Raw genomic sequence first — 8,143 nt, forward strand, 5'->3', positions numbered from 1 at the left:
GCAGTCTCTATGGGGGTGCCACAGGGTTCAATTCTCGGGCCGATTCTATTCTCTGTGTATATCAATGATGTCGCTTTTGCTGCTGGTGACTCTCAGATCCACCTCTACGCAGACGACACCATTTTGTATACATCTGGCCCTTCATTGGACACTGTGTTAACAAACCTCCAAATGAGTTTCAATGCCATACAACACTCCTTCCGTGGCCTCCAACTGCTCTTATACGCTGGTAAAATTAAATGCATGCTCTTCAATCGAACGCTGCTTGCACCCGCCCGCCCGACTAGAATCACTACTCTTGGCAGGTCTGACTTAGAATATGTGGACAACTACAAATACCTAGGTGTCTGGTTAGACTGTAAACTCTCCTTCCAGACTCACATTAAGCATCTCCAATCCAAAGTTAAATCTAGAATCGGCTTCCTATTTCGCAACAAAGCCTCCTTCACTCATGCTGCTAAACATGCCCTCGTAAAACTGACTATCCTACCGATCCTTGACTTTGGCGATGTCATTTACAAAATAGCTTCCAACACTCTACTCAGCAAATTGGATGTAGTCTATCACAGTGCCATCCATTTTGTCACCAAAGCCCCATATACAGTGGGGGAAAAAAGTATTTAGTCAACCACCAATTGTGCAAGTTCTCCCACTTAAAAAGATGAGAGAGGCCTGTAATTTTCATCATAGGTACACGTCAACTATGACAGACAAAATGAGGGAAAAAAAATCAAGAAAATCACATTGTAGGATTTTTAATGAATTTATTTGCAAATTATGGTGGAAAATAAGTATTTGATCAATAACAAAAGTTTCTCAATACTTTGTTATATACCCTTTGTTGGCAATGACACAGGTCAAGCGTTTTCTGTAAGTCTTCACAAGGTTTTCACACACTGTTGCTGGTATTTTGGCCCATTCCTCCATGCAGATCTCCTCTAGAGCAGTGATGTTTTGGGGCTGTTGCTGGGCAACACGGACTTTCAACTCCCTCCAAAGATTTTCTATGGGGTTGAGATCTGGAGACTGGCTAGGCCACTCCAGGACCTTGAAATGCTTCTTACGAAGCCACTCCTTCGTTGCCCGGGCGGTGTGTTTGGGATCATTGTCATGCTGAAAGACCCAGCCACGTTTCATCTTCAATTGTCTTGCTGATGGAAGGAGGTTTTCACTCAAAATCTCACGATACATGGCCCCATTCATTCTTTCCTTTACACGGATCAGTCGTCCTGGTCCCTTTGCAGAAAAACAGCCCCAAAGCATGATGTTTCCACCCCCATGCTTCACAGTAGGTATGGTGTTCTTTGGATGCAACTCAGCATTCTTTGTCCTCCAAACACGACGAGTTGAGTTTTTACCAAAAAGTTATATTTTGGTTTCATCTGACCATATGACATTCTCCCAATCCTCTTCTGGATCATCCAAATGCACTCTAGCAAACTTCAGACGGGCCTGGACATGGCTTAAGCAGGGGGACACGTCTGGCACTGCAGGATTTGAGTCCTTGGCGGCGTAGTGTGTTACTGATGGTAGGCTTTGTTACTTTGGTCCCAGCTCTCTGCAGGTCATTCACTAGGTCCCCCCGTGTGGTTCTGGGATTTTTGCTCACCGTTCTTGTGATCATTTTCACCCCACGGGGTGAGATCTTGCGTGGAGCCCCAGATCTAGGGAGATTATCAGTGGTCTTGTATGTCTTCCATTTCCTAATAATTGCTCCCACAGTTGATTTCTTCAAACCAAGCTGCTTACCTATTGCAGATTCAGTCTTCCCAACCTGGTGCAGGTCTACAATTTTGTTTCTGGTGTCCTTTGACAGCTCTTTGGTCTTGGCCATAGTGGAGTTTGGAGTGTGACTGTTTGAGGTTGTGGACAGGTGTCTTTTATACTGATAACAAGTTCAAACAGGTGTCATTAATACAGGTAACGAGTGGAGGACAGAGGAGCCTCTTAAAGAAGAAGTTACAGGTCTGTGAGAGCCAGAAATCTTGCTTGTTTGTAGGTGACCAAATACTTATTTTCCACCATAATTTGCAAATAAATTCATTAAAAATCCTACAATGTGATTTTCTGGATTTTTCTTTCTCAATTTGTCTTTCATAGTTGACGTGTACCTATGATGAAAATTACAGGCCTCTCTCATCTTTTTAAGTGGGAGAACTTGCACAATTGGTGGCTGACTAAATACTTTTTTCCCCCACTGTACTACCCACCATTGTGACCTGTACGCTCTCGTTGGCTGGCCCTCACTACATATTCGTCGCCAAACCCACTGGCTCCAGGTAATCTATAAATCACTTCTAGGCAAATCCCCGCCTTATCTTAGATCATTGGTCACCATAGCAACACCCACCCGTAGTATGCGTTCCAGCAGGTATATCTCACTGGTCATCCCCAAAGCCAACACCTCCTTTGGTCGCCATTCCTTCCAGTTCTCTGCTGCAAATGACTGGAACGAACTGCAAAAATCTCTGAAGCTGGAGACACTTATCTCCCTCACTAACTTTAAGCATCAGTTGTCAGAGCAGCTTACCGATCACTGCACCTGTACACAGCCCATCTGTAATTAGCCCACCCAACTACCTCATCCCCATATTGTTATTTACATTGTTATTTATTTTGCTCATTTGCACCCCAGTATCTCTATTTGCACATCATCTTCTGCACATCTATCACTCCAGTGTTAATACTAAATTGTAATTATTTTGCACTATGGCCTATTTATTGCCTTACCTCCATAACTTACTACATTTGCACACACTGTATATAGATTTTCTATTGTGTTTTTGACTTTGTTTTGTTTACCCCATATGTAACTCTGTGTTGTTGTTGTTTTTTATCGCACTGCTTTGCTTTATCTTGGCCAGGTCGCAGTTGTAAATGAGAACTTGTTCTCAACTGGCTTACCTGGTTAAATAAAGGTGATTTTTTTTTTTTACAATACAGACAACACATTCCTATTCTATTCACACACTAATCTGAGTCTGAAGTTTTGTTGTAAATTGTAACACTGGGAGATATCACCAACAATATCCCTTAGGAACATCAGAAGACCATCAGCTATATGTAGCAGTGTTGTAGTACTCGAGACCGGTCTCGGTCTCCGTCTCGAGACCACATTTTGAGTGTCTCGGTCTTGTGTCGGAGTCGGATACATTTGTACTCGGTCTTGACTGGGTCTCGGACAGTGAGGCCTCGTAATTTCTTCCCGAAACCAGCCGAGTAAAAAACTCACAATTATCAGTTTCAATAAGCGCACAAGACCGCTTAGGCATTCCAAATACATACACTCCTTTTTCTTTCATTTAGCAGAAGCTCTTATCCAGAGCGACTTACAGTTAGTGAGTGTATACATAATTATTTTATTTTTCATACTGGCCCCCCGTGGGAATCGAACCCACAACCCTGGCATTGCAAACATTGCTCTACCAACTGAGCTACATCCCTGCCGGCCATTCCCTCCCCTAACCTGGACAAATTGTGATTCGAACCACGATCTCTAGTGGCACAGCTAGCACTGCCTTAGACCACTGCGCCACTCGAAACATGACTACCTGAACAGTCTTTGTATCTATTATAGACATGTTTGTGCAGTGGCAAACCTATTGGACCTAGGTCTTCAGTGTGTGACAGGTTCGTGATTCTGAAAGGACAGCAACGGTAATACCAGCGCACTCATGTAGGAGAGTGCACTTTTTGTAAAACACAAAGGGCCAGTGGTGTAGTGGAAACTATGCAGGTATATACCGTATACACACTTTTTTTCAGTGGGTATTGCGTATACTCACTTCTTAATCCCCACTGATGCTTATCAAAGTAGTGTAGTGGAGGTATACGATTTATCAATTATGTAGTACAATAGTGAAAAGTAGCCTACACAATCGCAAAGCACGTGAAATGTATTCACATGCGCGCAAAATATAATCTGCAGGCAGCAAGAGCGCGCAGCTCTCAACTGGTTTTGGCATGGAGCAGCTCACAGAAGAAAGTCATCGGTAGCCGGTAGGTAGGAAAGACTTTTCAATTTATGTAAATGCTAACTAAGGCAACAATAGGTATGCAAACCAGGTATTGAAAAAGTTTGGTCTGAAGTCTTGGTTAGTAGGCTTTTTGTGATGTGCAATTCAGTCATCATGAGCTGTTTGCAACAGGGGCATAGGCATGAGTGGGCCTTGGTGACCGTGGACACAGTCCCACCCACTGGGGAGCCAGGCCCACCCAATCAGATTGAGCAAAAACAAAAAAATAATACATTATTATTACAAAAAACACAGTTCCACTCACCAGCTGATGATAATTTGAAACAGCCCTTTCCTGCAGTCAATGACCAAAAGCACCCTCTTTGGCCTCATGGGTGGAATGTTATTAATATTTTTCAACATAATTAATAAAGATCTACAAATCTTTTGACAAAAACCCGGTGTTTCTATTTCAAACTGTTTTGTTATATCTCAGTCTTCTGTGATGTATAAACAGTGGCTTGCGAAAATAATCACACCCCTTGGCATTTTTCCTATTTTGTTGCCTTACAACCTGGAATTAAAATAGATTTTTTGGGGGTTTGTATCATTTGATTTACACAACATGGCTACCACTTTGAAGATGCAAAATATTTTTCTTGTGAAACAAACAAGAAATAAGACAAAAAAACAGAAAACTTGAGCGTGCATAACTATTCACCCCCCCCCAAAGTCAATACTTTGTAGAGCCACCTTTTGCAGCAATTACAGCTGCAAGTCTCTTGGGGTATGTCTCTATAAGCATGGCACATCTAGCCACTGGGATTTTTGCCCATTATTCAAGGCAAAACTGCTCCAGCTCCTTCAAGTTGGATGGGTTCCACTGGTGTACAGCAATCTTTAAGTCATACCACAGATTCTCAATTGGATTGAGGTCTGGGCTTTGACTAGGCCATTCCAAGACATTTAAATGTTTCCCCTTAAACCACTCGAGTGTTGCTTTAGCAGTATGTTTAGGGTCATTGTCCTGCTGGAAGGTGAACCTCCATCCCAGTCTCAATTATCTGGAAGACTGAAACAGGTTTCCCTCAATAATTTCCCTGTATTTAACGCCATCCATCATTGGAGCAATGCAGAGAACAGTAGGCTCAAATCAACAGCCTGGTCTCATAAACTAGACGTAACATAGTAAATTAAATCCGGAACACTCAATTATAGTATGATCTGTAATGTTTGGTATGGTTACATAAGACAGAAGGTTACTTAAGGCAAAAACGAAAGGTATAACGCAAACATCTAGCAACCCAAAGGTTGCGTGTTCGAATCTCATCACGGACAACTTTAGCATTTTAGCTAATTAGCAACATTTCAACTACTAACTACTTTTTTCCTACTTTGCAACTACTTAATACGTTAGCTAACCATAACCCTAACCTTAACCCTTTAACCTAACTCCTAACCTTAACCCTAACCCCTAGCTAACGTTAGCATTAGCCACCTAGCCAATGTTAGCCAAAACAAATTATAATTCGTAACATATTGTACTTTTAGCAAATTCGTATCATATCATAGGAATTATAATTCGTAACATATCATACGAAGTGGATGATGGACATCCACAAATTAATACATACCATACAAACATAATATAACATAGTAACTGGAGTATACAGAATAATACGAAATGTTCTGAGACCAGGTTGCAATCAGAGCTCACGATGCTCTTCACACGCACCCAATTCCCATCACTTCGAAGTAGTACCACTACACACAACACAGCCAGATTTACATTAGGGTATCACATAAAAACGAACTAGGATAGAGCATGTGATTGTACAGTAGCCTATACATTATGAATGTAAAATCCCTCCCCCCTCTCTCTGTCACACACACACACACTACAGGAGAGAATGGCATGTCATACAAAACATGACGACCGGTTTTTACAACTGTGTGAATTTAATTCTACAATAGACCCATCTGGATAAAAATAAATACCTGCAATACATTGGAATCCTTTTCTCGGAATGTAGCCTATTATAAGCATTCAGGCAACGTTGTTTCGTTTGAGTTGCGACATACCACGGCAATGCAACATTGTCTGAAAGCCCCGCTATCGTTCTGCTTTTCTGTATGAGTAAATAACGGTACGGTCGTGTCGTTTTACGCACCAAAGGCAGCTATGGAAAGAGCTCTCCTGTTTTCGAAACTGTCCGCGTGGTTGCGCACGGAGACGTCACGAATCGTGCCAGTCCAGCCGAGGTCAGAAATAGAGGCACGCAACTGCTGTTTCAAACAAGAAAATCGTTGAACAAGTGTGCGGTTTGTATAGACTATATTGAGTTGTATAGGCATGCTATGCAACTCGAAAAAATTAACCAGTCAACCACATTTCTTAGATATGAAGCCACTTGTCATGTCGCCATATGGGCGCCTATGTTTCAATGCTGTAACACACGACGATGGTGAAATATTGTCAGCCTGTGTGTGTGTGGTGGCTCCCTATGGTATGGCTATACTCACTTCATTGAAATTAGATCAACGACATTCATGGATTGATGATGATAATGATGATGATTAATCATGACGATGGTGATATGCAATTGGCCTATGATCGTTTGTTACAAGATGTCATGTTTTTATTATGGCACGTGTGCTGTATTAACCCCAAAACATTATCTTGGGATGTGTTTGGTTCTTGCGCCGCTCTGTGGAAGTAAAATAGAACTGTTATTTATAAGTAGCCTAGGCCTACTGTAGTTCTGCCCTCATCCTTTCACGTTGCCTTTCACATTGGAATAACCACACGTCTATGGCCTAATACTCCGATACATTTATTTTTTATTTTTAATGCATGGAATATACCTGATTAATAAATGTAGCATATTATTATTATTATTATACAGTAATACACAGTAAGTATACCTACACTGATGGAACAGAACAGTTGTGGACATAATATGAGCTCTTAGAAAAAAAACTGCTCTAAATGTTTCATAATTAGTAAGTGCCATGTCACAAAACAACTTGAGACAATGACAGCTAGAGTGTAACTTACTTGGATATTTGAAGGTGAAAGGAAGTGGAGAGGGATGTCACAGAATGCAGTACAGTTATTGAGAAAGAGAGGTCTGTGTGTGTGTGTGTGTGTGTGTGTGTGTGTGTGTGTGTGTGTGTGTGTGTGTGTGTGCATGCCTGTGCCTGCAGGTTTGTTTATGTGAAATATGTATTTGTGTGTTTCGAGAGGGAGAGATGGAAAGATTTTTTAGGTACTGGAGGTATAGGGATGAGAAGATACAAATATTAAGAAAAAGAACGTGACAACAACAATGCAGCTGTGAGAAAGATAACAGGAAACCAGAGACAATCATCTATGAATGAATGAGGAACTATATTTCTATGCATTACTGCATTGGATGCCAACGTCTGCCTTGCACTGTGCATTGTGCAGTATTTTCATTCATTTCTGCTAACTTTTCATTATTCGTATTGAGAGTGTATTTCAGTGTTAGTTGACCTTATGGTAAACCAATGAGAGCTACTTTGGTCATAGTTAAACGTAGGCCCCATTTCAGTCAATCACAGATAAAGGAAATCGCACTGCGGGCTCACTCAGGGGCGAATCCTCAATCATAACTTCCACTTAAGTAAAATGTTTCCTATGTATTTTAAATTAAGGACAGATGTGGTTTCACATAACCAATGACAAAGTCTGCGAGAGGAACAACTTGTGGGGTGGGACAGTTTTAACATGGTTCACAGAGCTATACATTCTGAGTCATCCCGCTCCCGCAGTGTTATGAATTGGGTCCTCCTGAGTCTGTCTGACTAAGTTCAGCTCACTCTTTCATTCTCTACAGTCCTCCTATCTCTGTTGTCATTTGTTAAGTTGCGGTCCTTCACTCTTCCTGTGTGTGTGTGTGTGGGTGGGGGGGGGGGGGTGGTGGGGGCACGTGACTGCCACTTTGTTCTTTGTGCTCAAAGTTCTCTAACATGACAAAAGCAGAATGTGCACCAAATAGAGAGTGCTAGGTTACATGTAGGCAACAGGGTAAAGATTCAGCTCAGCTTATGCAAGTTATTGTTTCTTTTCCTAAGAATGAGACTGGTAAAGTGACAGACATGAGCAGTTGTTAATTTTTTTTTAAAGAAGAAAAAAAGAGGACATGATAATTGTAGATGCATGC

At 41.5% G+C, this 8,143-nt stretch overlaps 1 protein-coding gene across 1 annotated transcript in view; it reads right to left on the bottom strand.

Annotated features, from left to right (window-relative positions):
• Positions 1–6,159, bottom strand: part of LOC311115485 (death-associated protein kinase 2-like) — a 44,180-nt gene extending 38,021 nt beyond the window's left edge. Inside the window, exon 1 of the mRNA XM_084157313.1 lies at positions 5,955–6,159. The gene's annotated coding sequence lies outside the window, so the exon portion shown is untranslated. The remainder of the gene's footprint in view (positions 1–5,954) is intronic.
• Between the last annotated feature and the right edge of the window lie 1,984 nt (positions 6,160–8,143).

This window comes from Coregonus lavaretus (assembly GCF_964263955.1).
Source record: "Coregonus lavaretus genome assembly, chromosome: 3".
NCBI lineage: Eukaryota > Metazoa > Chordata > Actinopteri > Salmoniformes > Salmonidae > Coregonus > Coregonus lavaretus.